Source organism: Dermacentor variabilis, chromosome 2, assembly GCF_050947875.1.
Source record: "Dermacentor variabilis isolate Ectoservices chromosome 2, ASM5094787v1, whole genome shotgun sequence".
Lineage (NCBI taxonomy): Eukaryota > Metazoa > Arthropoda > Arachnida > Ixodida > Ixodidae > Dermacentor > Dermacentor variabilis.
The window spans coordinates 115,339,848-115,362,991 of NC_134569.1; positions in this window are offsets into that span (position 1 = coordinate 115,339,848).

Below are 23,144 nucleotides of genomic sequence, written 5' to 3' on the forward strand. Positions count from 1 at the left end.
TGCACGTTAAAAAGGAAAAAAAGAAAACACACACACACACACACACACACACACACCGGCATATTACAGTTGGTTGAAGTGTACAAAGCATTTTCTCCCTGAAAGAATAGTTATTGGGCCTGCTCGACGCTTTTATTCTGTCGGTCGTCGAGCTTTTACAGTATTCCAGCGTGCGCCCGCGTGCGCACTTCAGTGTGCGTCCTGCTGTTAAAGGGTGTCGTGTTTCAGGAGAAGATACACAAACGCGGCTGAAGGAAGCATTGACACAAGAAAATAACAAAAATATTGGTTAGAAATGTGTATTCAATCACCATTTTTTATTCAGGCAGGTTTTGCACCGCAGCCTAAAGTGCCTGCAGTGGTAGCGGCGGGGGCTTTCCTCCCCAATGAAGAGTAGTTATAATTTAGGCCACAACATCGTTCGCCGCAATATTCTCCAATTTATGTTAGTTGTTTCTGTGGCTTGCTTTTGCATTATAATAGCAGATATTTATTTATTTATTTACAGGTACAGCTATCTCATTTAGAGACATAGCAGAGGTGGGTTACATAAATTATGAACACAAAATGTGTATGCAGTAAATGTCATTGACCACTGAAATGCTGCTGGTTGACTTGAGCATGGTCTCGTGCAAGATTGAAACTTTTTTTTTATATTGCGAGAGCGAACAATCCGACTGGCACCGATAACATCTTAATTTAGTCCAACCTGCCTCCGTCCCGCGGCCGCACACCATATTTTACACGTTAGTCCTGGCTGAAAACATCATATCAGGGTCGCAATGCAACACAATAATCAGCAAACTTGCAATCCCCGCAATAGGTCCCCTGAGCCACGAATTACTTTGTTTATAAGTTACAATCTAAAGGTTACGAGACATTTGGCGCAGCAGTAATATTTAAAATAGTTGCTTCGACGCATGTAACCTCTAAGCGCGACAGAAATTAACAAAAACACAAATATCAAGTTGGTTTACTACCCTAGTAACCTTTATGTTGTAGGTCACTTGCAACAAAGGTAAACTTAAACGTTACTGCGCTTAGAGTGTAGGGACCACTAAGTTAATGAGCTGGCCTAGTTACAGAGAACTCCAAAGCGAGCTAGAGGAGTCGCACACCAGCCCGACCAACATGCTAGACTACACCTCAAAGCAACAACTAGACCTCAAAGGAGCCGTCGACAACGTCTATCATGCGGCAATGCTCAAGAAACTAGTATCCGTGGGTTGTGTAGAGCGTACTCACAATTATACAAGGGCTTTTCTTTCCAGTCGCAAGGCACACATCGGTATTGGAAAAATCACATCGGAGACACTCAAAATGCTTAGCAAAGGAACACCTCATGGGCGATAATATCGCCTCTGCTCTTCAACATGGCGACGTGTCGCCTCGCACGTGATCGGGATCGAATACCCGACCAAGGTTACACGCTCTACGCGGACATCATGCGGTGGGAGAGCAGAGGTTCGCCGCGGGATAAAGAATGTACGCTCCAAAGCGCAGTATTAGCGGGGGAGAAATTGTCCTGAGGAAGCGGGCTGAAGTGTCGGCCAGAAAAAACCGAGGTCATCCAGATGCACGCGAAAGGCTACAAGTCCAAACGGTCGATTAATATTGTGGTTGAGGGCCATATGGTCCGAGAGGTACCCATGATGCCAGTCCTGGGTTTGTGGCTTCAGAGCGACGGCAGAGCAGAACAGACGCTCAAAACCCTCTGTTCTTGGCCATGGGTTTGATGACCAGCCGACTGCAGACTCCAGTCGGGAGGGGAGCAATGGGGTGGATGTCACCTTTAGGTGAAGATGGTTAAGAATGTAACGACCATGTTTGGTGCGAGAAATACATTTTATCTGCGCAGTCTCGTGGGCCTCTATCAGCTCTGTGAGGTTGTTTTATACTCCAAGCTGGAGGAGACACCAGGCCCCGCACACTCTCAAGTTCAACAAATGGCCACAGAGGGCGAAAAAATCGACCGCGCGCTGCTGCTAAGAAAACCACGATAGTAGAATCACTTCGGGATGTTTACGTTAGTTTGAACATCTCCCGCTAGAGGCGCCGTAGAAAGCGCAATTTTATCTTACAAACTTTCTCTTACAATTACCGAAGCATTCTTATTACATAAAACAGAGGGCTAAATTATCATTGCTAATTAGATATTGTACTCTTTGTAAGTAAGTTCATTGTTTCTTTGCCACTATAAACGCAAATAGCGTTCAGCATCATCGATCTTTCACGTGACCTCTGGCCTGGATTTAAGATTTGCACCGGTATTTTCGAGTGCATGGCGCCACGGATTCATTCGTTCGTGCACTCAGACTGGTTGCTTCTTTTTTGCTAAAACTAGTTTATTGCGCTTTGATGTCTCACGTTATGTAACCTGTGTTGAAGTGACGTGTTTGCAAGCGGACATGTAAGGCCGCCATATATATATATATATATATATATATATATATATATATATATATATAGATATAGTCATGTGGTAGTGACTGTGAAGAAAGCAGCCAAACTGAGAAAGACGAAACTAGCGTTTTCGAAACTGGGTCCCTGGCGCAGTCGTGCAGGGCGGCCTTGGTGGCTGGCGACGGCGGCGTAGGTCATCGCTTCCGGCTGGGGCTGCGGTGATTCTGGTTGCATCTCAGGAACTCCAAGGAATCGCTCAAGCTCATCTTTGACGATTTCGGCGATTGAGGCTACTTCAGGTTGCGACCTACGCTACAACTTTTGCAGCTCTTCCCGTACGACGGCTCTGATAGTCTCGCGCAGATCGTCGGTGGCAAGCGATTGAATTCCTGTGTAGTTGGTACAGTTCGTGCAGCGGTTAAATTGCCGGTTCCGGATTTCGAGCGTCTTCTCGATGCTGGTGGCCTCGCGAAGAAACTCTTCTACGGTCTTCGGTGGGCTTCGTATCATTGCGCTCAAACGTTCTTCCTTCACACCACGCATGAGAAGGCGGACTTTTTTCTCCTCGGGCATATCCGGGTCGGCATGGCGGAACAGACGGTTCATTTCTTCCGTGAATATGGCAACGTTCTCGTTAGGTAGCTGCACTCGGGCGTCCAGCATGGCTTCGGCCCTTTCCTTGCTCGCGACGCTCGTAAAGGTGCGCAGGAAGCCGCTACGTAACAGGTCCCATCTTGTCATGGTCGACTCCCGGTTCTCAAACCACGTTCTGGCGGCGCCTTCTAAGGCGAAGTATACATGCCGCAGCTTGTCGTCCCAGTTGTTGAAAGTCACGATTCGTTCTTAGGCCTCCAGCCAGGTTTCAGGGTCTTCCCTTCAGTTGCTGCTCCATGGAAGGTCGGTGGGTCCCGAGGTTGTTGAAGGGTAACGGGGTACGCTGGGGCAGCCATTCGGGTTGTCTCGGCCACGATCTTCTTTGTCGTCTCAGGTAGAAGTCCGTGCTCTGGGGGCAGCCCTTGCAGTCTGCGGCCCGCACGCTGGTCTTGTGCGATGTCGGTTTTGTCCTTAGGCTTCGGGCTTGGATCGCGGCTTCGCGGGCGCGTTCCGTACATGAACGCACAAGCACCTCCACCAGATGTCACGTGGTAGTCATCGTGAAGAAAGCAGCCAAACTGAGAAAGACGAAACTAGCGTTTTCTTGGGCGAACTTGTGCCCTCAAAAACGGGCTACACTAAAAGAACGGCGACAGCGGCGAACACCGTCGGCGATCGTCGAAAATCTGATCAGCGGGTCAAGCGCGTCGGCTTTTATACATTAATCGTCGAATGTTCCAGACTAATCGCTGGGACCCGCACGCCTTCCACAAAGTTCTACATTATTCGCGTCGCGCACACATGCAATCAGATTACACAAGCTTCGGTCACAGACAATGGATGTAACCATCGATAACATTCCAGAAACTTCCCACACATGCAAGCGCGTCCTGCGCTGTGCGATAACATTTGGTAGGCTGTGAAACGTGTCACCCGATGAAGACAAGTACACTTGTCAATATATATATATATATATATATATATATATATATATATATATATATGGGGATTCGCGGCCACGAGAGCATACTGGTGACTTGTGCACTTTGCTTTCTAGATACTCGTATCCTGCCGCGTGCTTACCAAGACTGGGCGCCGCGCAAGCTTATCGCCATCGTCCCTTCACTCCTACGTATCATCGAGCGCCCTAACTGTCTACTGGCGCCTCCGTTGCGTGACACCGCGGAACGGGACCCATCCTGTGACGTCATAAACGGAGACAGCGCCGCCTCGAGCAGACTTACCACCAGGGACGCCTATAAAGCCACCCTCCGGCTTCGCATTTCTGGGATTCGCGGCCACGAGCGCATACTGGTGACTTGTGCACTTTGCTTTCTAGGTAGGCGTTTTTACTCATTGATCACTATTTAGAATATTCCTGTGGCCGCGGATCCCAATTGCTGCGTTTCAATGGGTGTGGATTTGTGCACGTATCACGCTCGCATCGGCTCATTTTCTTCCTGTCACGTACATGTGTGTGAACAAGTCTATCCATTTAGTCCAGGGGCGCGACTAGTCTGTGAACTTTGCCCGAGACCCACTTCATTCATGCTTTCTACATGTCTGACCCTACTTTTGCTTTGTGCGGGAGATGTCGAAGCAAACCCCGGGCCAAAGGTTGATGAAGTCCTCGCACTGTTAAAAGAATGTCATGCTGAGACGTCAAACACGCTAAAACAAATCAAACAGGACGTAAACAACATCCAGGGCCGTGTTGCTGTGGTAGAAAAAAGTATGTCCGCTGTACTTGATATGAAGAAAAACTTCGACACCGTGTCTTCTGTAGAAGACGTCAAGACAAATATACGCAAAACAAACGGTGAACTTACAGGTGTAGTCGAAGACATGAACAGCAGAATGAGAAGGAACAACTTGATTATCAAAGGACTCGCTGAAGAAGAACACGAAGGTTATGCAGAAACAGAAAAAATAGTTAAGGACTTCTTTAGCGAGCATCTTAAGATGCAGTGTGGTGACATCGAACGAGCACATCGCCTTGGCCGGCCACGTTCTGATCAAGCTCGACCAATTACAGTTAAATTTCTGAACTTTAAATCTAGACTGGAAGCATTTCAAAATGCGCATAAACTAAAACATCTCACGGAACCAAAAGTTTGGCTAGACGAAGACTTCTCCCCGAAGGTCCTACATGCACGGAAAAAGCTGCGCGACTTCGCCAAGGCCAATATCAGAGAAAACGAGCGTTATTCTGTACGATTTGATAAGCTTCACATAAAAAAATTTGTTTACCGGTTATCGCCACTACTGCGGGAAGTCATCAGGACCACGACGAGATCAACATCTCGGCAAGTGCTTCCATATCCATCCATAAAACGCCACATTTCGTGCCCGATTCGCCGGCCGCCGCGTTAACCCTAACGCCGGTTCGGCAGCCCGGCATCTCTACCAACTCATCAGGCAACTATGGAAATAGAAGTGGAGGGGACTGAAATCGCCCCGGAAGAACTAAACGAGGCAGGATGGCTCGCCGCCCATAAGACCCTACAGCGAAGCAAACCAAGCCTTAACGAATCCAAAGCCATACCGCGTACAAGAACTAATTCGGTAGCGCAGACGCCGTCGTCCCGTCCGCGTCGGCAAGTGCCGAAGCTCCCACCGCTGCCGGAAGACGACTTCAAAGTGGTTCTCCGACCGCGTGACGGATTCAATACAGCCGGCTGGAGCTCCGCGCTCATCACCGACAACATCATGAGAACGGCCGCTCTGGAAGTGGCAACGCAGCTAGAAGACACGATCCGAATCAACACCAGCCAAAATATCATTATTGTCAGCACACCAAGAGAAGACAACGCCGTCAAATACAGCCAAATCAAGGAGCTCAAATTACAGGAGAAGAGATTCAGCATGACTACGTACATTACGGCGCCCGAAAACTCGGCCAAAGGAATCATCCATGGGATTCCGAACTACGACACACAAGAAGACATTATTAGAAGTTTGGCGCGTAATACCCCCCGGGTCCTGCACGCCAGGCGCATGGGCAAGACGTCCTCAGTTATCATCGTTTTTCAAGGTGAAGAAGTACCACACTACGTCAACTACCGAAATACTACTTACCGATGCCTTCTGTACAAGAAGAAGATCGAAGTGTGCGGAATCTGCCGAAAAGTCGGCCACCGGGACTATGTGTGCCCCACCCCGAACGAAAAATGTTGTATCCGGTGCGGCAAGCAAAACCCGCCAACAGACCATGACTGCGAACTAGTATGCGCTATTAGCAACGGCAACCATCTCTCCGGCTCAAAGCAATGCAGGAAACGTTTCCAAATCCCCTACATCATCCGACAACGACAGTGGCAGAAACTCTCGGTGGAAGCACAGAACCACCCTAACGAGCGCAGGCAAAGTAGATCGCGAGAACGCCGATCGACGCAGAACAGCCAAGAAACCAGTGCAAGCTTTTTTCCCGGAGGATCGAGCAGTAGGAGCCGATCTCGGTCTTACCCGAGACTAAGCTCAACTCCGAGTGCCACCGACTCCGACGGGACGTCGCGGAACCGGTCGAGTTCCGGGAGACGAACGACCCCGACTAACAGCGGTCCACAGGTGAGCTGTGCTAACAAGGTCTCTTCTCCCAATGCTCAGTATCCTAAGATGCAGGCTCTCGAGGCAGAACTCCAACAAATGAGGCAGTTAATAGAACAACAGAGAACCGAAATCACTAAGCAGCGTGCAGAAATCACCCGATTACAACAAAAACAACAAGAGCGCAGTCAAACGCCGCGCCCAACCCCACCATATAATCCCTCACTCAACACCACAGCACCGCCACATAAACGTAAGGCAGAAGATCATACAGACAACTCTTCAGACATATCCCCAAGATTCGAGAAACTAGAACATATGATTACTGAACTTGCCAACCAGATGCTTCAGCAACATCAGGAGAATGGTGCCCACTTGCAACAAATAAGCGCACGTCTAGACGCTCTGGAAACCAGAACCACCAACCTAGAATCTCGGGTAGCCGCAACCAAAGCCAAAGTACTTCGCTGGGAGTCGAGATTTACATCCACGGCCTCCGGCTCCCTTAAGGGCGTGGCATCCAAACCCTATGACCGTCCACCCCTATCCGAAATCTGCAAACCGATCGCTGAACCTTCGCCATCTCAAAATGGCTCACACTCCTAACTACAATATCTGGCAGTGGAACTGCCGTGGGTTTCGCCGCAAACGGGGAAACCTTCAGCAGTTCCTTCGGGGTAAGGCGGCCCCTGATATCATTGCCCTTCAGGAGACGGGAGGCCACGCAAAATTGGCAGGGTACAAATCCTATAGTGCTTCTGGGTCGGATTCCACCACCGCTATTCTAGTTCACAGAAATCTAACAGTCATTAAACATGATATTGAAGAAGTCGACATAGACCACGTCTTTATTGAACTCATTCCTAAACGTAAGGAGGATGAAAGCATATTCATTCTTAATGTCTATAGTAGCCCAAAGTGCCGACGTCACATGTTCGGAACTCTATTCAGGAAGGTTCTCAGAATCTCCCAACAAAAGGCCATATTATTATTAGGTGACTTTAACGCTCCCCACACTGCATGGGGATACCGCACAGAGGTAGTCAAAGGTCGTAACCGAAGACGTTGCATCTCACGACATCGCGTTTCCACCATCGTTCATTTTATTTAGGAAAGATAGGGCTGATTCTCGACGAGGAGGAGGAGTGCTCATTGGTATTCACAAAGACTTCCATGCATCTCTTACCCCTATCGACTCTCCCTTAGAAATAGTCTGGGTTTCTACTCAACTTGGTCATAAGTTTTGCATTATTGGCGCCTGTTATAGGCCACCAAGTAGCCAACCTGAATTCATTGAACTGTTAAATGACGCTATCGAGCAGATCCTTGTTAGGCACCCGAATTGCCTCCTATATTTAGCTGGCGACTTTAATTTTCCCGCGAATAACTGGACGACGCTAACTGTTGGCTCCGACAATAACCGACAGGAGAACATTAACTTTCTTCATTTACTTCAATATCACCAGCTCACCCAAATTGTTCACGAGCCCACTCGCGGTAAACACATCCTGGACCTCATCCTAACAAACCACCCTGAGCTCTCAGACATTCACGTCTTGGAAGAAATATGTGACCACAAAGTTGTGCACTGTTTTCTTCTACTCCCACGGACTGAAAAAACAAAAACCAGGAAGCTTATCTACAACTACGCACGTGCGGATGTTGAAAAAATGAACCTGTTGCTGGAAACTTTCACAAATAGCTTTCAGGCCAATTTTCATAACCGTACGACTAATGAAAATTGGAAGTTGTTTCGTGACAAACTCAAAGAAATTGAAGATTCCTGCGTGCCAAAACTAATGATAAGTACGCGTACCAACGATCCTTGGTTCACCACAGATGTCAACAGGGCACTAAATAGGAAAAAAAGAGCATTTAGTAAAGCGGTTCAATCAAAGGAAGCTACAGACTGGGAAAACTATAAAAGCATTACCAAAATAGCTGAAAAACTAATTTCTGAAGCCAAAAACAAATATTTTAATTTTACGCTTCCTAGTTTGATAAAAACCAACCCTAAGAAATTCTGGAACACTGTTAATCCTAAAACCGCTTTTACGGTTCCTTTTCTTTTGGACGCCTACGGCAGCACTCTACCTATCGAACAGTGTGCAGAACAATTCAATAGCCACTTCTGACAAGTTTTTACGAACGAATTGCCCATTTACAATCCACTGCTGCTTCCTGAGGCTGATATACAGATTCCATTTTCACTCATTCACATATCTGCGCTTGGCGTGGCTCGTGCAGTTGAACGCCTACCTCACCACACTAGCCCAGGACCCGATGGTATCAACGCGAAACTCTTAAAGATTACCTGCCAACCCACTGCTTTCCTGCTATCTCTCATTTTCCAACAGTCACTCGATACGACATGTGTGCCAGAAGATTGGAGATCCGCTTATGTAATGCCGGTATTTAAATCTGGTGACAGATCCGTTCCTAATTATTGCAGACCAATTTCACTAACGTCGATATGTTGCAAGGTACTCGAACACATATTATACACTAACATTATGACTCATATTAACCAGAACAACTTGCTTCATAACAACCAACATGGCTTCCGCAAACATTTATCGTGTCAGACGCAGTTATTTGAGTTAATAACGGACCTTCATCAAGCAATTGACTCTTCCTTCTACATTGACTCCATCTTTATTGATTTCTCTAAAGCCTTTGATCGCGTGCCTTATAAACACCTGATGATAAAGATACGCAACCTGCAGCTGGACTAACGTACTACACAGTGGATCAACGCATTTCAAACAAACCGCTTTCAGTCAGTTAAGTTAGGGAGCTTCTTATCAAGACGTACAGGTGTTGCTTCAGGAGTACCCCAGGGTTCGGTGCTGGGTCCACTGCTTTTCTTAATATATATTAATGACATCATGTCGAACATAACATCAACAATACGGCTATTTGCAGACGACTGCGTAATTTACCGAGTAATATCAAGCCCTTGCGACATCATTGCTCTCCAGACTGACCTTGATGAACTAACTCATTGGTGCGCCAGGTGACAAATGGTTATTAACGCAGACAGAACTAAAAATCCCAAGTTTACTTCCGCTACTAACACAAGTCCTAATGCCTACAGAGTTAATAATACTATAATAGAAACTGCAGTGTCGGTAAAATACCTCGGCGTAAATTTTACCTCTAATTTATCCTGGAGCACTCATATAGAACTGATTACTACCAAAGCCTTAAAAAAACTCGGTCTTCTTAAACACCGACTACACCAAGCCAACCAGGATACAAAACTTCACGCATTCAACATGCTAGTCAGGCCTGTGATAGAATCAGTGAAGAATCAGCGTCAGTGATCTGGAACCCTCCTTATACCTATCTTATTAACATGTTAGAATCTATACAAAACAAGGCTGCACGATTCATCCTTTCCCGTTACTCTCGGTATCAAAGTGTAACATCACTGAAAATATCGCTCTATCTCCCGCCTCTGGTTATGCGCAGAAAATTCAGCCGTTTATCCTTTTTCCACACTCTCTACCACAATAACACTCCATTAGCAAGTTCACATCTTCTCCCTCCTCCGCACACATCGGGTCGTGTAGATCATATGAAGAAGACTAAACCCATTTTTGCTCGAACAGAACGATTCAAATACTCACCTTTGGTCCTGGCTATCGAAGAGTGGAATTCGCTTCCTTCTAGCATTGCGGCTATCGCTGAAACATCATCATTTCAAACAGCTTTGGTCATACTTAGAAAATTCCAACTTAAAATGATGTGCGTCGTTGTTTTTTCCTTTCTTTTTTTGTGCGTGCCGGCCGTATCGTTCCGTGAAATGTTAGATGCCATGTTTTGCAACTTCTGAAGGTGCTTTTTTTTCTTTTGGAATTTGCTACATGTGCAATTTTCCAGTTCCTGTTCCTAGTCATTTTTTTTTAATAACTTGTACCTGGCTTCTTAACTCGTTTATTTCTGTCTTCAGCCATTTATAACCAGTGTTGTATATTTATAAGTTTTCTTTGATGAATCCCCCCCTATGTAATGCCCGCATTGGGCCTTTAGGGTATTGAAATAAATAAGTAAATAATATATATATATATATATATATATATATATATATATATATATATATATATATATATATGTTGTTGTAACCTTTTAGACGCATGTTCTTGTGCGATTTTCCGTAGTACTATAGTACTGAATTGTAACTAAATTTAGTGTGGCTAAACGTGCCCAGAAGTGATCCGCAACGCACTTATTATTGCTACACTTATTGGCGCATTTATAGTAATATGCCAATATAGTACCCACACTTACGCTGATATGCCACGGGGATATGCGGCTATGATTTCCAGTGTAATCATCTGAAGCGTTATGTTTATGTGGCCCACTGTATCACCGCGTGGCTCAGCGATTTTTGTCATGATCGTTAAGCAAGAAACACAAAAACACTTTAATTTAGTGCTGTGACAAAAACTACGGTATAGGCACTTCATGCCGTCATATTGGCAGCCTTTATCAGCAAAGTGCGAAATTAAATAATACAGTACTTTCAGAATGAAGTGAAACAAAGTGTGCGTGTGAAACACAGCTAAGTCAACAAGTGCTTGGGAGGGTCATTGCATATATAGAAGCTTATATTTACATTTCTATTTAATGTGTTGACAGTACTCACGTACATTGCCCGACTGAAAAACGTATGTACGTTAGAATCGCGCAGGTTTACTAGAAGAAAAACCAATTATCTGTGTATGATAACTCGAAAATTTCCCGAAGTTGACTACTTATGTCAGAAGTCTTTAATTTCTATTCATGCCTTCGTCGATTTTTTTAGGCTCCCGTTGTCTAAATTTCATATTCCAGTAGGCTTCTCCTGCAAAAAAGGAAAACCACATCGTGCAATGTTTAAAATATAAGTGTGCAGGAACTATATACTTGACTGTGTTGACAAAATTAATTTATTTTCCGACATGACCTGCACTTCTGCGCCTCTTTTCGTTTCATGACCGGTAATGTGCCGACATGTTCATGAAAAGGTTTCAGGCGGTGCAAATAAAGGTAAGCGCATGCATTAATAATGAGGTTGATTCAGTCGCTAACAACATTTCCAGATAACGGTAATGAAGTGCTCACTTGGATTGATGAATAACTTTCACTCGCAAAAGACAGAGGTTAATTAATTTTTGTAAAGTTGCTTGAGCCCTAGCCCAAGAGCCCACCTACTTACAATGAAGCAAAAAGCCACAAGTGCATCAATCAAGGTTTACGCGGAACTTTGACGGAAGAAAAGGCTAGGGTGCAGCAAGCATTGAGTCCGCGTTGCTTTGAGCGGCTGCTGTCAAGGCATAAGCGGCGAAAGCGTTCGCACAAGCCATTCTTTCTTTCTCTGCAGCTTACGAAAACTCAGTATCGTTGGTGCGAAGACCCTTGTCTTTGCCGAGCTTATTTATGCTGAGACGCCCTGCTCTCGAGCGCAACGTGTATTGTGCGCTTCGGAACATTGCGGCATCGCCCATATCACTTGAAGGAAGCTCAGCGATGCCAAGGGCAAAGATATTGATTCGGAAAGACAAGAAGGCAAAATATTACTGCCAAACAGCTAGGGTGTTCCTTCCTAGCTGTTCTATAATGCTTTCTTTTCTCTTGCCTCCGGTGTATCAGCCCTCACTGACAGCAAGTCATTTATCTATGCTGGAGGCGGCAAATCCGGTCAATACAATGGAATTTTTGTAGCCTATGTGGATAGCTGAAAAATGCTGTCGCCCATTCGTGATGCACTAGTGGCTATGGTGTTGCGCTGCTAAACGCGAGGATGTCGTGGCATCTAATCACGGCCTAGGCGGACGCATTTAGGTGGCCGCAGATGCGAGAACACTCATCTCCCGTGCAATGGGGGCCCGTTAAAGAACCCGAGGTGGTCAACATTAATCCGGAGTTCCCCTACTACGGCGTGCCTCAGATCGTGGTTTTGGCATGTAAAACCACAGAATTCAAAATGTTCCCGATATTCTCGGTCCTTAGGCACAGACAGATGACCTACAACTATCAGCGGACAAGTTCTTGCGACATTATGGCATCTGACGAGTCATGAGAACATTGATATTGGAAACTGTTTTCGAAGGAACGATCAACTCGTCAGTCATAACACAAAAATACTGAAGAGCTGTGTGACTTCAGTCTTAAAATAAATGATCGGGCTCAGGTTTCAACTATGTAGTTCAAGCGGCCATGCGAGTCGTAAGCCTCGGCCGTGCAATCAACACGCAGGGTTTTGCCAAGGAAGGGTTAGAAACACAAAGAGGTGGCTAGCCGACTCGCATGTTCGTCCTTCCAACCACGTATGGTTAGGAACGCGCGACTCCTCCGGCTGACTACTCAACTGTTGACAGTAGTTCGAGTCGTAGACCGCGTTTCGCCGTAATCTAAACGGTCCAAGATTAATAGGATGGATTTTTGCTCTGGTTGGTATGGTGTTGCTAGAAAATAAAGCGCTGCGACAACGTGCGACAAAACGAGCACTTTTACACATTGCCTCTTTGGCGCGCAGTCGTTTCAGAGCTCTGTTTTCTTGTAACACAAGGAGGTCTAAAACTCTAACGAAATTGAAGACCAACTTGCCATTTAGCACTACCAAACAAAGGAGCTTAAATAACTGGACGTTCTGTCAGTCATGGCTTTCTGTTCCTTTTTATACAGAGAAATAAGAACGAGTATGTTGGGCTGAACAAGTGCCTCTTTGCATGTAAAACACCGCGACCCAGTTGAATACTCATTAATGTAGCTGGCGTTCGCTAGTCTCGTCGGTAGCCATGCCATAATCGATATAATTGACATCGAATGACGTTCATACGGCTCATCGTCATGTTTCTTTATGTGGCCTGAATATGCCGAGCCTGTTCTCAGCTTTAATTACGATGTCCTGAAACCTTTTCTCTCGTTGCACTGCCCCTCTTTTCCCACTTCTATTCTCAAGCCAACTTATGACAGCTCAACATTTCCTGCATATCATCAGTGCACTTTCCGTTGGTGCATGCTATGTTTTGAGATAGGTTGTCAGAGAGCGAGAAAAGAGAACTAAAGAAGAAAGGCAGGAAGGTCCACAGAATGAAAAATCATGTTTGCTACCCTTGGTAAATGGGAGAGTGATAGAGTGCAAGAAAAATGTGAAGAAAGTAGAGAGAGAAACACAGAGCCCTTATGAGCGATCACAGCTGGTCACGATCACTGCACTAGCTGTACCATAGTACTGGGTAAGGTGCAGCACAACGAACATTTATTTAGGCTACTACAACCGCTTGTGCCCGTCTGTTGTCCTTAGATACTTCAGCAATGTCTTCCTCGCACCCTCTGCGGCAGTATCTTATAATGTCGGCATTCCAAAAGGTTTGCTCTAATAATGGATTATTGTCTATGCAATCTATGCGAGCTATGCACACTAACAAGCAATCGCGTATGTGCACTGTATTAAGGGTAGCCACACAGAACGCGTTCTCCTTGCGACCAAAGTCCTCACACGCAGCCTGTCGATCATTCCAATCCGAAAAGCAAAGGCCTTCAGTGGCAAACGAACTAGTGCTCAAGTGGGTGGAATGGACATGTGGCAAGCCGTTTAACTATTTTTCTCTATCTCACAGGCACACACGCACACGCACACACGCACACACGCACACGCACACACGCACACACGCACACACGCACACGCACACACGCACACACGCACACGCACTTGCGCACGCGCACACACGCACACACGCGCACACGCACGCACACACGCGCCCACACACGCACACACACGCGCACACACGCGCACACACGCGCACACGCGTGCACACACGCGCACACACGCGCACACGCGCGCACACACGCGCACACGCGCGCACACACGCGCACACACGCGCACACACGCGCACACACGCGCACACACACACGCGCACACACACGCGCGCACACACACACGCGCACACGCGCACACACACGCGCACACACACGCGCACACACACGCGCGCACACACACGCGCGCACACACACGCGCGCACACACACGCGCACACACGCGCACACACATACACGCGCGCACGCGCACGCACACGCACACACACACAAACACACACACACACACACACACACACACACACATATATATATATATATATATATATATATATATATATATATATATATATATATGTGGGTAACATGCTATAAACATGCAGGCTGAAAATGCGGAAGTGACTATCACTTTTATAATTAACTAATCTTATAATAGATCACACACGGTGAACTATTACACATCGATAAATTCTAATATTTTATCCCAACCGATTCTTTCACCCTCTCACGGAATTTCACGTCACTAGAACTTTTCTTTAACCTAATGACATAATGTCTAATATCTAGTGATGGATCTTGAGCAGCTTGTCCTGGCAAGGCATTATCATTAAAGGGACGACTTTCAACAGCGCGCGCGAGCAGTAACGATATTCGATAGCAAGAGCGTATGAGTTTTAACAGGATGCGTCCACAAGAACTAAGTGGGATCTAACTTTACGGTTTATTATCATGCTTGCGTGTACCACCTAGCACCTTCAGATATCCGTTGAAGTTAAACAACGTAACAACGGTTTCTCTTTTTCTCCGTTTAGGAGTTTCTCTATTTAGGGGTTTGCAGTCTCCATTATAATTTTTCGAAAGTCGCATACAAAACAATATTACCTTTCTATGTTTACATCTGAAATAAATAAGCTTTCAAATAGTTAGTATAACACCACATATGTATTCAGTAACGCACGAAAATTAGTTCACTTAAAGTAGTCTTGCACATTGCCGAGATTCTGCGCGCGCCACTGCTCGGTGTTTACTGCTGAGGCACCTTGGGTGCTAGGTGCGAACCCTAGGTACTACCCTAGGGTACTAGGGTACTCGCACCTAGTACCCTAGGGTACTAGGTGCCAGACGGGACAGAACGCCTCTGTGCACTGTAGTAAGGGTAGCCAGACAGAACGTGTTTTCTTTTCGACCACAGCCCTCACACGCAGTCTTGTCAGTCATTCCGATGTGAAAAGCAAAATACATCTGCGGCATACGAACGCGTACTCAATTGGGTCGAATGGGTATGTGGCCTGTGCGTGTTCGCGCCTAGTACCAAAGATGAAGTGGGACCAACTCGCCCAACAAGACGTCCTTTTATGCCGAGTCGCGCACATTGAATCTTGTTTCCAGCCTACAAGCTTACTTTTCAGTCTTCCTACGAAGAAGAAATGATTATGATTTTACACATGACAGGAACTGACTTCTCGATCAACATTTCTCGATGAGAGAGAGACAGAAAAGATTTATTTGTAATGAGATTGGGTGACTTCCTCGTAGGGTGAAGCCCTTAGTTCATGGCCCCATTGGCTCGCGCCCCTCCACGTACCTTCCGGATCAGCCGTCGCTGCTTTTGCGGGTCTGAGCTGGTCAGCGAAGTCTCCCAGGAGGAAGGTGAAGGTGAAGGGGAGTAACGCGGAGGGTGTGGGCACTTTCAGGTGCAATGATACAGACTAGACATAGGGCACGTTTCTGTGGGTAGCGAGCCACGTCGGTGTATAGGACTGGTGCGTTCGATGTGTCATCGCCAAAGAGTCGATCCAGGGCTTGTGTACTTGCCTTTCTTCGGCCTTTATGACGGTCAGGGTGCATATTCCGGGGAATTGGACCACGTGATTTTTTTGGCGAATGCTAAGCGCAAGGAGTGTGCGGTTTTTCTGTTATGATTGTCTCGGTGTTATCCTAGCCGGGATAGAATGTGGCACCCTTGCACTGTTCGTTGCAGACGTTGCGATTGGCTGTTGAGATGGCCTTCGACTAGTTCGCGGATGTTGTTGTCCACCTATGCTGGCATTATGTGTCACACTCAGTAAAATGTCTACTTTTCTTTACCTTGGCACTCCCTAAATTTTAAATGCCGCAGTAAGGTCCACCGCGCATGGGAACGCAGTTTCTAGGTCTTCCATCCCATGCTTGAGTTGACCGGAGAAACTCAGGCAAAAAAAAAAGAACTAAACGACCCGAGATGTCGGGTCCAGCCAGTACGAGTTCTTGCGGAATTGCTTCCGAAAACTCTTCCCAAGTGTACAGAAGATAGACGGAGCTCCTGCGGCAACTCAACAGCAAGCGTCATTATTTATCAACACGCACAGCGGTTGCGAGCCCAGTGGTTTTTAGCCCCGAACAAGCTAGTACAGCTTTGTAGACGTGTGATTTTCGAAGGAGCGAGGAAGAATGTGTGCGTCATTAAGCACACGAAGCCGCACGGGAAGTGTAACGTCATGTACTAAATTTCACTATCCTGCGGAAAGACGCACATCGGCCAAACCCTACTCTCCGTCAACGTTTGCCCCGGTGAACACTGCAACAACCTGCCGCAGACGCGAGGAAGCATCTCGGTGCTATATTGTGGAGAATGTGGATGCACACCAGATTTTCGTCATGGAATGTCGTCGGAAGACACTGAAAAGTCTACGCACGCACGATAGCTGAAGCTTACACAACTAACAAAGGTGCAGCTGCATGTGGTTGCACGTCTTCAATGGCATTTCTCAAAACAAAGAAATCCAAATCTTTGGAGGTCTTCCCTAGATTCCTTTCTGAGCGGAAAACCTCCTTCTCAAAATTTTGACGAGGAGCGCTTTTTGTGTTGTACATTATTTATTTACCTTGACGTACTTTGGTCATCGACGATTGCTGTGCGCATACGGGAAAAGGGGACAGGCGCTGTGCTCGCTTAATATATTGACCGGCTGCTATAAAGCCAACATAGTTGGGCAGCACCTGTAGTGTGGACTTTCTGTCAGCCTTTGTTCCGCTGCACTGCTTTCCACTTCGGAACTGTAGAATACTTCTTGTCGGCTACACTATGTGGCGGGCTATGCAGCCGCCCTTCATGCTTTGCTCTTGGCTGTAGGTTTTTAGCGTACGGAGGTAAACGGATGGGGATGTAATGAGGTTAAGTGTTTGCACTTGGTATTTTATTAAGCGACGGCATAGATTTATTTGATGATTGCAACACTGTTCCTTACTGCACCATATCGACGATTATACGTCGCTTATTGCATCATTTGTCGCTAGCCGCGTTTACATGAATGTGACAGAAGGGTATTTTATTAACTTTCAGTCGTGTCGCATCTCATGTAAACTGATCGATTCGCATTGCCATTTATTGGAAATGTTGGTAAACTGACATGGAAAGCATATTTAGCACCAGCAAACAAGGACAGAATGGAGACCATACCACAATGCGCTAACTTCAACAACTTGATTTTCAGGAAACACACCTATTTAACCCGGGCACAATCGCGCCCCCTCATCCAAATCTTAATCATCCAAAAAAAGCCGTCTCCTTATCTAACAAGTCGATCGAAGGGCCACTAACACACGTATCACTATTCCGACAGATAGCCTGAGCCTCAACAATCTCTCGCACATCTTTATCTTTGTGCTTCGGAAGATCCCGGCAGAAACCATAAAACCGCGCACAGCCGCATTCCTGGCAGTGAGTTGACAGATGACCGTATTTCTTATTTTTCACGCTTAGGCTATGATCCCGTGATCGGTCATTAAGACAGTTTCCTCTCTGTTCGATGTATTTTTTCCACAGGACAGCGGGAGCTCATAAACAACAGCTTCTACGCAACCCACTGGTGCTTTACGATGATTCGTAGAGCATCCGACAGCTGGTTTACGGTACGGGCCCGTTAGTCGACATACTTTTGCCAGGTTTGCCATCTTGGTCGATTCGCTAGCAAGGCGTATCGTATCAAATGCGCCAACAAGAGAGAGTGTGAGATGGAGAAGGCGCATTTGAGCCGTCCATGTAAAGAGAAGCGTATTGTATAAGGAAACATGGAAATGTATTCGCAGCGGGATGGCAACCTGCCAACCAACCGGCCGCCGGCGGCTGCGCTGCGGGCCTCGAAAACAAGTATGGTGGCTAACAGAGAAGGCCGCGCGCGATTCCTTCCCACTCGTGAATACATTACGCGAACATATTAAATGTGTTCAAACAGTGTTTCTTTGTTAATTATAAATGGCAATAAGAAAGGTGAATTACTTGATTCGCGGCGTTAAGGCAGTCAAGTCCACTTTGAGGAGATAGAAGCCGCCGCGGCTACTCGCGGCTACCACTGGACATGGCAGCAGTTTCGCAGACGCTGTAAAGTTTTCATAGCCGGATACAATATGGCACGTATCTGCAGCATAAACGAAGCGAAACGAACCTGATGGAATGTAGCTGACACGCCGCCGAAACTTTCGGGCCATTTTACAACGCGACAGCAAAAGCAGGCCTGCGGGGAAAAGGAGCGCTAATTTTCAAATATGACTCCAGATGGCGTTAGCTAGCATGGCAGAATAATGTGCATTCATGCATACGGTGGCATATGAGTTAATGCAATGTGGTAAATTAATACGATACGCTTCCGCAGTTTTTGTTTAAACCCGGCTGCTTACGCCATGGTAGCTTTTGTGTTATGAGCACCCAGTACTCTGACCTTTACCTAGGACATTACCTAGGTCGTTACCCAGCACAGATCTTTACCTAGGCTTTCCTCAGGGTGACACAATCACGGGGTTTTTTCTTATCTCACGGCGCCAGTTACCGGTTCAACCTCCGGACCAGCGCATTACTTACTGCTTGTTCACTTGTGCCTAATATGCAGAATGCGCTTCATCGTGCGAGCACGGTCAAGTGTTGAATCGAGTAGTAAGCGACAATATTATCGCAAGTTAATTATTTTATAATTTCTTACATGTTTTTCATCGTCGTGTTATCCAGTTGGATGACCGAACCAGTCATCCTAGCGTCACCAACAAAGCATTTCGCTAAGTGTTTTATTTAAGCTTCGTTTCGCATATAATCAAGCATGCGCGTTGTATCTGCATATATATTGTGTTCATTTTCTGTAGCTTTATAGAGACACATGAAGAAGAACAAGCATCCAAACAACAGCAACATATCCTCGAGGTTGTCGCCGTGAACGAGGAATGCTTTTATTATCCAAATAAATACGAAAGCGTATGGATAAAAAGGCAGATGTCCCTATAATTCGGAGTATAGGAGCGTAAAAGTACAATGAATACTTATAGCCTTTGCGCGTACCTCCCTTGCCGCGCTCAAAGCGCTGCCCGAGAGGAAGCCAAAAGGAAAGGATGCAAAGGTCTTTAACTGGGAGCTAAGACGGCGTAGCCATTTCGTATTCGACTGGAACAAAAAGACTCAGTATAATGGCTGGAAGCCGTTATGTGGAGCCCAACAATAGCGTGGGTGTTGGACTCGCTACCAGCGCTACCCGCACTGCTGCTGCTGCGCATCCATAACTGATCGTCGGGAGTCGCGCAATAGCCCCTGCCCACTGGAATGCATAGATAGCGCATAGTGCAATGACCCATAACGACGTACGGCCACGCGGCCATCGCCCAGCCTTGGGTACTGCGAAAATAAAGCTTTCGTTGTCAACGTAACAGCGGCTGCGACATCGATGGGCAGCCGCCACTGTCCTGTTGCCTGCGCGAGGTCCCATACTCGGGTGACAGGAGAGTCAACATTTACATGGGAAAACGAGCGATCCGTTTATTTTTAATCCCCAGCGCGTCCCTGCGAAACACGAGCGGGGTGAAATAGTGGTGCGGCGTGTGCCAGAGAAACGCAGAAATGGGGAAAAAAAGCCTGTCACGTGACTACACACGATACGCGTTAAACAGGGCTCAGCCGGGAGTTGGCTGCTAGGCACAAATTTGCACCGTCATGTTTTCATCCCAAAACATGCGCAAAAAATCGAAGGCGAAGCTGAGTGGGAAGGCGATCTTTGTTGGAGAGCTGATTGGACAAACCGCGCCCTCTATACGCACAACTGCACACCCGTGAAATTCAACGGATAAGAGTCAGAAACTATATGGCAAATGCTCGGACAAGCACCAAGCTGGATTTTTGCTATCCCATCGCTAAAGCTTAGAGTTGCATATGGTGAGTGCAAAGCCGTCCGAATACCGTCGCTATTCCCCGAAGAATCCTGCTCTGGTAAACATTCATTACCTTCTGGCTTTGAATACCGTTCGTCAGAAGAAAATAGTCCTAGAAACAAATAAGACTTCTCTTGAGCTTTTGCTCCTATCTAATGACTCGATTTTCTAGGCATGGTAATTTTGCACGCAAGTCGATTGTGTAAGCACAAACTGCATTTTGATTGCTACTAATACGAACTATACCAAGTGATCCGAATACACTGCACTCAATTGGAAGGCTAGTGCAGAACTAACATGAAAACATTTCGTATTTTCGATATGTCTGTGCTGTAAAAATGTTTAAGGGGCTCCTATATTACGGCGAACGCTATCGATGCTTTGAATCATATAAATGGCAAAAAAAAAATATTAAAGCCATATGGTAGTATTACTCGAACTGGTATAACGTATACAGATGTCACTGCGAGTTGACGGCGAGTTTATTGTATGCTAAAATGACTCGCCAACTTGTCTTTTCACTGAGCGTGCGAGTGAAATCGGTGGGTATCGCTGCTAGCGTTTCAGCATCGTAAAACATGGCACGAGCATGGTTCGGCAGCAGTGCGTTCATGACCCCAGAGAACTTCCGGTCAGCCATTTTCGAGAGTTCAATTAGCCAACAAAGAAGGAGTTTGCTGCATGGTAAACTGTAGGCACATATTCTTGATGGTTTCAGATATAAAGAACGTCCACCATGCGTCGCACTCATGTATGGGCTTTTTTTTTTTTTTTGCACTTCACAATACAATTTATTGCCAAACACTCCAACTCCCGGACAAAACTGGTGCCAGCTGGAGGGTCCTGGAAGTTTATAGACTATTGTAACTTGTGTTGTTCCTGAGGGCTTAACCGGAAGTCTTCTGGGAACTCTGTTTATAAGCATGAAAAGGGTCTATATGAAGAGAATGCAATGCAGTCTTACGCACTAACCCTCACATGAAGGAAATCTAGAGAAAATTAAGTATCTGAGGTGAACTTCGCTAATACTTCTATGTGAACATAAGCTTAGTTATAAAATTAAAAGAACTACAATCACATTATTATGCTGGCGCAATAAGTGCCACCGAGACCTTTAACGAATATGAACGAAGTTTCGGAGCGCAGAATTAGTTGTCTAAAGGCAAATGACAGACATAACGTTGCTCATTATGCAGAAAGCAATAGAGTTGGAGATAAAATCCAAGTATTAAATCTTCGTATTAGAGAAAGTAATCTGAGAATGACGTGCTTTGTAAGGAGAGCCACTGACGACCGGTGGTTCAATAGCGCAATAGACTGTGTACCAAAGGAAGAAAATTGCGCTATATTTTGATTTTACAGGGTGGCGTTGTTTATGAAAAGTTGAGCGGGAGTGCGAAGATTTTTTAGTGACTGATGTGTTGCAATAAACCTATCCGCACTTATAAAAATGATGAGGATGAGTACATGGCGTGGACGGAAACAGCGTTAAGAGGAAGCTTTAGCTCGGGTGCTTCTATCTAAATACATGTAAAAGGAGAATTCAGTTTTCTCGGCAACCACTGCATCAAATTTGACGAGGTTTGTTACAGTTAAAAGGAAAAATTAAAATCTAGTGACTGATTGTTTCGAATTTTTTATTTAGCTTGTCAATTTTTATTAAATATTGGCGAAATCATAAACGTTCAAAAAACGAAACTATCAAGTTTACAGCCATCTAACTATGCAAGGAAAGATGATATCACAATACTGTGAATTTCGTCTAACAGTACAGCTAAAGCGGACGAAATTGATGTGTTACACCTGAATGAAAAAAATTGAGTAATATGGAAATGCAGCTTTTGCCGAACCCTTTTACACAACGTAACAAATTCTCGTATGTAGATTGACATATCGAATATATCCACAAAATGTATCGCATATATCGACAAATATCGAATTTCTCTGCTGGGAATGACATAATTGATGCCTTTTACAGTACCGCGATATATGTTCCTGACGGAGAGCTATTAATTTGTAAACTTCGTGCTTCAATTTTCTTGAACTTGCTAATTTTTAAAAATCATTTCAAGAAAATTCACGCCAATTCCGCTTCCAATAGTCACTAGAATTTAACTTTATCGCTCAAATATAACAAAATTTATTAAAATTTGACCAGGGGTTATTGCAGAAAAACATTTTTTTTACGTTTTACATGTATTTGACTATAGGCTGAGTCGGAGCTGGGCCTGAGTTAAAGCTTCCTCTTAAGGGCGTGACTTCAGTCACAGCCCAGGAAGAACTATGTATACAATAAACGTGAGAAAAATACAGAAATAATAAAAATAATATAAATAATAATTAATAATTAATAAGATTAATAATATAATAATGATAAAATAAATAATACAATAAGCTTTTTATGGCAAATATATTCGACGAAAATTACACTAAACAGCCCCTTTAAAGGGCCCATAATTGTTCGCAGACGCTGAAACTCAAGTTCAGGTTATGAGCAGTAAAGCGCGATCTGAAAGAAAAACAGGAAAAGAAAACCAAACGTACAACATTCCAGACTGCGACACAAAAGTGACACTCAATAAACCTATTGTGCTCAACCCTGTTAGCTCCAAGTGCGAGAAGTCAGCGCTG